General features: G+C 41.0%; 1 non-coding gene across 1 annotated transcript; it reads left to right on the forward strand.

The window, feature by feature from the left end:
* Positions 1–5139: 5139 nt before the first annotated feature.
* LOC136530024 (small nucleolar RNA R71) lies at positions 5140–5246 on the forward strand. The gene has a single exon (XR_010777534.1). It is a non-coding gene; the product is annotated as a small nucleolar RNA R71 (small nucleolar RNA).
* The last annotated feature ends 2533 nt before the right edge of the window (positions 5247–7779 follow it).

The raw sequence follows: 7779 nt of genomic DNA on the forward strand, positions 1-7779 counted from the left end.
ATATATGCTTAGCCATGCTTAGACCGGTAGAAGTCAGGTGATTTCCTGTCACCTACGAGATATAGGTGGATATCGAAGCACGGTTGGCTATATTTGCTATCATGGAAAAGAATCATGGGGTAATGTAAATGGAGACTAGGCGGGATGTTGATAGAGAAGCAACAAGACATGGAGGTCTTGGGTGTGGATCTATCCCCGTCTATGTCAATTAAGGACAGTACCGTTATTGGCCCTTCTAACAAGATTGAACGTATGCCTATCACTTAGCTGGTCGGATAACTCATTCTGACCATGAAGCCGAGTAGCTCAACTCAGGCCAGGCCCTGTTCTGTAAAAGTGCGGTAAGGATGTACGGGGAGCCAAACATGAGCCCAAGGGCAAGGTAGTCCTGATCGTCCTGGCAGCTGGTTGTCCCTAATTGTGCGGCGCTAGACGAACCCACAAAATGTGTACCTGAGTTGTACCAAAGGTGACCTAAGGCTACCATGGCTGGTAGACCTAGGTTTGTGTTAGGAATAAATTCCTAGCTGGTTGAAATCGATTCGAATCGCCGTCTATCTCAGATAGTGAGAAACTTGGCTAGCACCAACATCGTAGTAATTGGATTATGGAATATGATGGTTCAAATAAACATAAAGTTACTACACCGGCTATGGTTACTATTGTATGCTATTAAAATGATATATCACATGTTTGGCACATGATAGTTGCTAATATAGAGATGGATAGTTATAAGTAACTAGATAACAGAATTATAATTGTATAACTGAGTTAATCGCTTTTTATGCAAAATGTTGTCAAGCTACCTCCACCTATAAAGCCTTGCATAATCCTTGGAGCTATTTTATTTTTGGTTTATGATGGGTAAGTCTAGCTGAGTACATTCGAGTACTCAGGTTTTATCCCACCATGTTGTAGGTGGAGTTCTTGGTCTGCTGAAGATGGTGGCTAACCGCCGGTGGGCTCAGTGACTCTATATTTACTTCTCATCTATATGCTTTAATCTAAGGATGTCACTTATGCTAGCAATGTATTTGGAACTTATATTAATGTAATCATTTGAAAGCTATGTTGTTTTCACTAATCGATTTTGAAACCCAAACTTGTACTATTATTTGTGAACCCATTTGTAATATTATTTCCGCTGCAACTCTACGTATGTGATGTGTATTTGCTTAATCACGCGATCTTGGTTGTGATATTGATTTACCAAGGTCCTTCGTGACACTCGGCGGACTAACGGGTTTATATAAGTGAAAGTATGTGCGTGTCAACGTGTTAGCGGGGACAGCCATACTTGATCTTGTATAAATTAGGCGGTTCTATCACAAGGAACATCTGAGATGTTTGTGTCCCAAGGTCCACAATCAATCCAAAATCACAGTCAAGTCAATTTATGATTTATTCTAATTATTTTGGCTTTAATTAATTAATTAATTAATTAAAGGCATGTAATTAAGTGGATAATTAAAAATTATCAAAATAGTACCAAACTTTTTGTGGAGCTAGGATATTGCACATAACATTTACACAAAAAAGTTTCTCGATTAAAAGATATTTATTTTAGCCTATAAAAATCATGAAATGTGCATTTATTAATTAAAAGAGGTAATTTTAAAGCATGCAAAAACTATTGATTTTCATCATTTCATATTTTTTCTAGGTAGAGCGTCCAAAGATAAGCTTACACAAAAATATTCATAATTTTATCATGCTTCTATATTTTTCTAGGAATTTAACAAAAAAGTGCATATATTAACATTTTCTGGAAAGAATAAAACCGAAGAAAATCATTTTACACTCAGACCCCGCTAGCCACAGTGACTGATAGAGGGGGCCTAGTCACATGCATAGTACTAGCCGCACTGACTGCGATGGCGTGAACTTTGACCGGTAGGTTCTCGCCGTCGTTGAGGACTCCGGTGATGGCAAAAACATCTACATGATCATAGCGGTCTAGCACATCGATCAAGGGTACTGGATGAACATCTACTACACCGTAGCTAATTCGACGGTGACCATGGCAGCCGGCGGTGCTCCAGCAAGGCAGAACACACCAACAACAAGGTCTCTGACAATGGGGATGGTACTAGTGGCTTCCCTACGACCTACTACACCCAAACAAGGTGATGATTGAACTGATAACGGCATCGCGCGAGCTCTACGCCATTTATGGCGGCCACGGTGATGTGGCGAGCCGCACATCGGCCATGAAGGGTCGTTAGAGGTAAAACGAAGGCGAGCAACACAACCAGTAGCTCACCACATGTTGGTATTTATTAACTTGTCACTTGTTTTAAGTAGCCACCTATGATATGACTATATCTCCTAGCATTACTTGTACTAGGTTGTCATCCCTAATGATGGTGCCAGAGATGCTTGTTGGTTTTATGTAGTATTACTATTAGAATGATACTAAGTAGTTCTTATTCATGTGACTAGAAAGAATATATAGATATGAATGAAATGGAATCTACATGCGCACAGATAATATACCATTGTAGCACTTCACCCGAGAGTATTCCAGGTATCGTTATTTATATTTTTACCACAGGGAAGGTCTAGCATGGTCATGTATTGATAACTTATACTATTGATAGAGAAGTAAACCATAACCACTGTTCTACTCATAACGAGGTAAGTCATAGGATAAGATATATGATAAGTATTGATTAATAATAATGATAAATCACTCAGAGTACTTTTTCTATAGCATTAACATGGTCAGGTAGAATATTAGAGGAATAATTCCTAAGTCATTCTTAATTATAAGTCAAAGCATACATTGATTAGTGCAATTATACCTAGTAGTCATTGCTAAGACCATCGTCATATCTACACATAAGGGATATTACTAAGAGAGATTAAGAACAGAGCTTGTCTTCCTTCATAACTGCATCCTACGTGCATACCTATATTCGGGGAGTGGACTACAAAGGACTCAATGGGAGTGTCACATCCGTGATCTACCACATGATCCAGAATGTAGGGTGTATCCACAGGTAAACAATATATAAGCACCATGCTTACATAATGTCAACCACCCACCCATCGATCCTTAGAGTGAGCGCTATACAAACTTATGCATGAACATGATGATAATCCAATTATACTAAGTATATAATCAAAGTAGATGATGAACATTATAACTAAGAACATGAATATTGTGAATACCAATGTTATCATAACAATTGTAGCAAACATGTAAATATTTATGCAGCTCTAAGGATGATTAGGGTTTCTATCTCCTCAAATGACTTAATGACTAGGTGTCCTCCTGGCGGGTGGCAAGGGCTGGTATATATAGGCTAGAGCATCAATCTTGAGCCCTCATATCAAACTAACTTGAATAAATGACGTAGATGCAATCTCAAGGTGGTGGGGGACCGATGTAATGAGGCGGGACTCACATGTGAGCCCTAGGGACCGGCTGGCCTACCTGGCGGTGTCTCGCTCTTTGCTTTAGTGTGGAGTCCTCTCGAGTCTTCTTGAACCTTCTAGGGTTATTTTCATCATGGATAAGCATGATTAATTTTGACATCTAGGTCCACCTTGATTGGTTTCTAGATTAGCCCTACAGAAAATATAGATTCACCAAAACTAGTGGAATTTGTTAGTTTAAACCCCTAAACCTTTATTGGTGATTATATTTATGCCCTTATGCATGTTATATTGATGGTTTATAATGGTTGTTAACTACCATCAACACCTTGATAGCACGGAGCTAGGTGGTTGAAGCGGGGAAGCAACAAAGGTGGCCGCCGTCGTTGAGGGCGGTTGCGGCGGCGTGGACATGACAACGAGGTGATGTTCTAGCACAACCTAAAGAGAAATGGTTCAACCATCATGAAGACGAGCTATACAAGACTAAGGTGGATATGGAACAAGACAGAGGAGGGAGCAAGGATGACCACAGACTGGCCACGGTGAGGGTGACCTTGGTGGTGATGGCGAGCCGTCACGGTGAGAATCAGCGCATGCAGCCAAATTCATCGGCAAGGGGCGGCATGAGCGATTTAGGGAGATGCGCGAGGAGCAAGCGGAGTTGGGAGCATGAGGAATTAGGTGATGGTGCAGCGGTGGTGGCAAATTGCATCGACAAAATGAGTTCTACCGGCGGCGATCAAGACAGGAGGGAGAGAAGGGCGCCGATGACTCGATCTAGATAAGGACGAGGTGAGGCAGTTGTGGTGCGCAAGCAGCTGCTAGAACATGGCTAGGCAAGCTGCTGCATGCCATATGCATGTGAAGTGGTGAGAGCAGCGTCGACTCTAGCAAAGCAGGCACACTGCATGCTGCTGCCGCCGATGAACAAGACAACTGAACCCTAATCTTCTCTCCTCTTTTTCTCCTAATTCCAAACATCAACTCAAGATTCTCCAAGAACAAGACTTGTTCATCTTCATGCAGGCTCCAACTTTGCTTAAGGAACAGATATAAAAAACTCACTAGTTTTCAAGATCTTGGTTTCCAAACAGGAGCACTTTGAAACTAAAACAACAATTTCAGTTTAGGGTTTCTAGAATTGATTTGTTTTGCTACTTTGGAGATTTAATTAGTGATTAATTAATTGTCAAACTCATCAACCAAAACCATCATTGGTTAACATAAGGATTGTACCAATCAATGATGCAATAGTTGAATCAAATTTATTTGAAAAATTCATTTTAATAATTCCTCCAAAATTGAATTCAAATTTAAATTCCAATGCTTACCCACTAATGAGTAAGTGTTGAAATTCACTTTCAAATTCAAATCTAGAATCACATTTTAGTTGGTTGGACTTGAATTCATGCCCACACTTGACACTAATGAAAACCACACACTTCACACCTCAAAGTTTATTAGGGCACAATTCCAAGTACTTTTAGTGAAATTCAAAAATACAAGGTCACAAAGTACCTTAAAAGAAAATTTTGGTTGAAGCACAACACACCACATATGCATTGCATCTTCAACAAAATAGCATTGTTTTTAGTGAATGCAAGACATGGTTAACTAATGTGCATGTTTAGTATGCATGATGATGACAAGATCAAGTTTTAGTGATGTTTAACACCAGGGGTGTTACAATCTATGTGCCCGTTTGACATGGGCGTAAGCCCCTCATAGAAGTTCTAGAGCATGAGCTAGTTTTCTATCCCATGGTGTGGGCATGCTTGGATGTAATCCTATAGCCTCTCCCATGCCTCGGGGATGGATTCCAATGAAGTTTGCTGGAAGTTTGAAATTCCCCCCCTTAGGGCATTGGTTTTGCCCAGGGGAAAAAACATCACGAGGAACACCGCGAAACATTTGTCCCATGTACTGACAGCTTCCTTCTCCTTATAGAACCACTATTTTGCCTTTCCCATGAGGGAGAAGGGAAATAGACGGAGCCTTATGCAAGCTGGTGCAACGTCTTTGATCATGATGGTGTCACATAGCTCTAGGAAGTGTAGCAAGTGTGCACTTGTGTCCTCGGTAGGCAAACCACAGAATTGGTTTGCCTACACCATTGTAATCAGGCTAGTGCGCAGCTCAAAGTTTCTAGCTCCCATGTTGACAGCGGGCCCAACGGGCATGTTGGCAACAACGGGGGTGGAGTAGTCGTGGAGTGTCTTGGCCATAGCGGTAGTAGCGGATGGTGCGGCGGTGACTAGCTCAACTGTTGGCGGAGTAGCAGAGGAAGAAGCAGTATGTGACCTGTTCTTCCTTAAGGGCGCCTCCAGATTATCAGTGTAGTTTATTTGGCTGGTTGTAACCAGTCATACACTATCCCATTTTTATCCACAACAGGAAGAAAACAAGTTGAATTAGCCTGCATAAACTATGGCTACCATTACATGCATGTGCTCATGATAATGTCCTACTAGATTCTTTAACCTATGCCCTCCCCGGCAACGGCGCTAGAAATGCTTGTTGGCATTTCTTAGCGCGATCACCAAGTATGGAGGTTTTAAGTCCATCCCTGGTAACGGAGCCAGAAATGCCTGTTGGTATTTCTTAGCACCATCACTAAGATTGAGTTAACCTTAGTGACCCCGCCAAGAAACATCAACTACGATAGTTCTTAATGATTATAGAAAATATCTGCAAGTGCACGAATCTATTGTTGTAGCATTTTATCCGAAAGTATTTAGGGTATCGTTATTTATATTTTCCTAAAGGATGGTAAGGTATAAGTGTCTAGCATGAGCATGAACAAGATTACATACTTGCATTAGTAAACTAATAGTCTATAACATGGGTAAAAATGGTAGTTTTAGGATAGTGGACACACATCTAGACTAGCCTCAAGGATAAAAGAAAAACAAAGAATAAAAAAATGTTCATAAGTGGAGCAGGCATGTTCTAATATAGCCGTCAAAGAACAGTTAATGATCATACAAGTTACATGACTAGAGCTAGAACTAAGTGTAAGATAGGTTGGGAGGCCACTGAGTACTGGTCTACCAGCAACCTCATGTGATGATTTAGACTCCTACACCCTATCCGGACATGGGGGATTACAAGGGATGGATAGGGCTATCACCACCTGCCGCTTACCCCTCAACCGGAGAGTATGAAATATATTCACTTGTCTCTCCATACCCAAGTACCACGCTTGCGTACACAAAAACTACCCAAATCCCCCTAGGTCCCCGACCCTACGGATCGATAGGTAAAGGACTTGGGCACACCCGAAGACATGATGAACCGCCACCTCAAATTAACTCTAATTATACTCATACAAGATGTATGAATGGTTAAGCATAAAGTTGAACATGTTAAGATCATACCATACAAACTATATGCTAGTTCATATGTCAAGATTATAACATGAGAACTATAGTGTAGTTCATATGCACTACTATATTGAAGATATGAGAACAAGGCTATGGAAGATCTCTTCATAGTATTCATACCAAAGTTACTCTTCTTCCAAGGAGCCAAGCTCTTCAAGGTAGCTCTTGCTAGCTCAAAATTACTACTAAAAGCTAAAAAAGTACAAGAGTATAGTAGTGAGGTAGAGGCCCTAAATGTTGGTGTGTTGAATCGTGAGCACCTCCCCTCTTCTTATACTAGTGTGAGGATGGTTTGGTGTGCTATACATGGAAACCCCTATGTAACTGACCTCCCTAGCATTAACAATACTGCCTGTGCAATGTGGGCCCGAGAGGCGGTGGCGGTGGTTGGTGCGCCTAGCCACCGTCCTTCTCTAGTCGGTTGCTGGGTGGGCCTAGACCATGTCTACGCCGGTGCTTGGCCCAGAATTGGTATTTGGATGGGCCTTCTTCTCCTTTTTTGCAAATGATCTGCTTTGCGCTTTGATGTATATCATACTTTGACTATAATTCCCTAGTATTCCAATATGGGTCTTGCAAAATAGTAAGCTTGCAATACAAGTGGAACTATGTCAATAGTAAATGCATATGTGTATAAGTTTGCCTAATTTCTCCTGTTTTGGATAGTAATTGGCGATCGGATTTGATCGTTAGTGACCGCCAACAATGTCTCATATGGAACGAGCTCCTTCATCTCATTAGTTGAGCACTAGCAACATGTCTAAGTCATCTCTCCACCATGGATTAATGTGTTGCTCACACTAGTGTACTTGTGGACTAAAAAACACTACTAGAAATATCCACTTCTATGATGAAAATCTTAATGACGAATCCAAAATTGTCATAGAAGAGCGCTTTTTATTACGAATATTTCTGTTCCATCATAGGTTAGTGGTGATGATCCTCCAACCCTTCCTATCTATGATGAAAGCAGGCATCGTCATAAAAACATCATAGAAGAGCATAGGGTTTC

This window comes from Miscanthus floridulus, chromosome 19 (genome assembly GCF_019320115.1).
Source record: "Miscanthus floridulus cultivar M001 chromosome 19, ASM1932011v1, whole genome shotgun sequence".
NCBI classification, from domain to species: Eukaryota; Viridiplantae; Streptophyta; class Magnoliopsida; order Poales; family Poaceae; genus Miscanthus; species Miscanthus floridulus.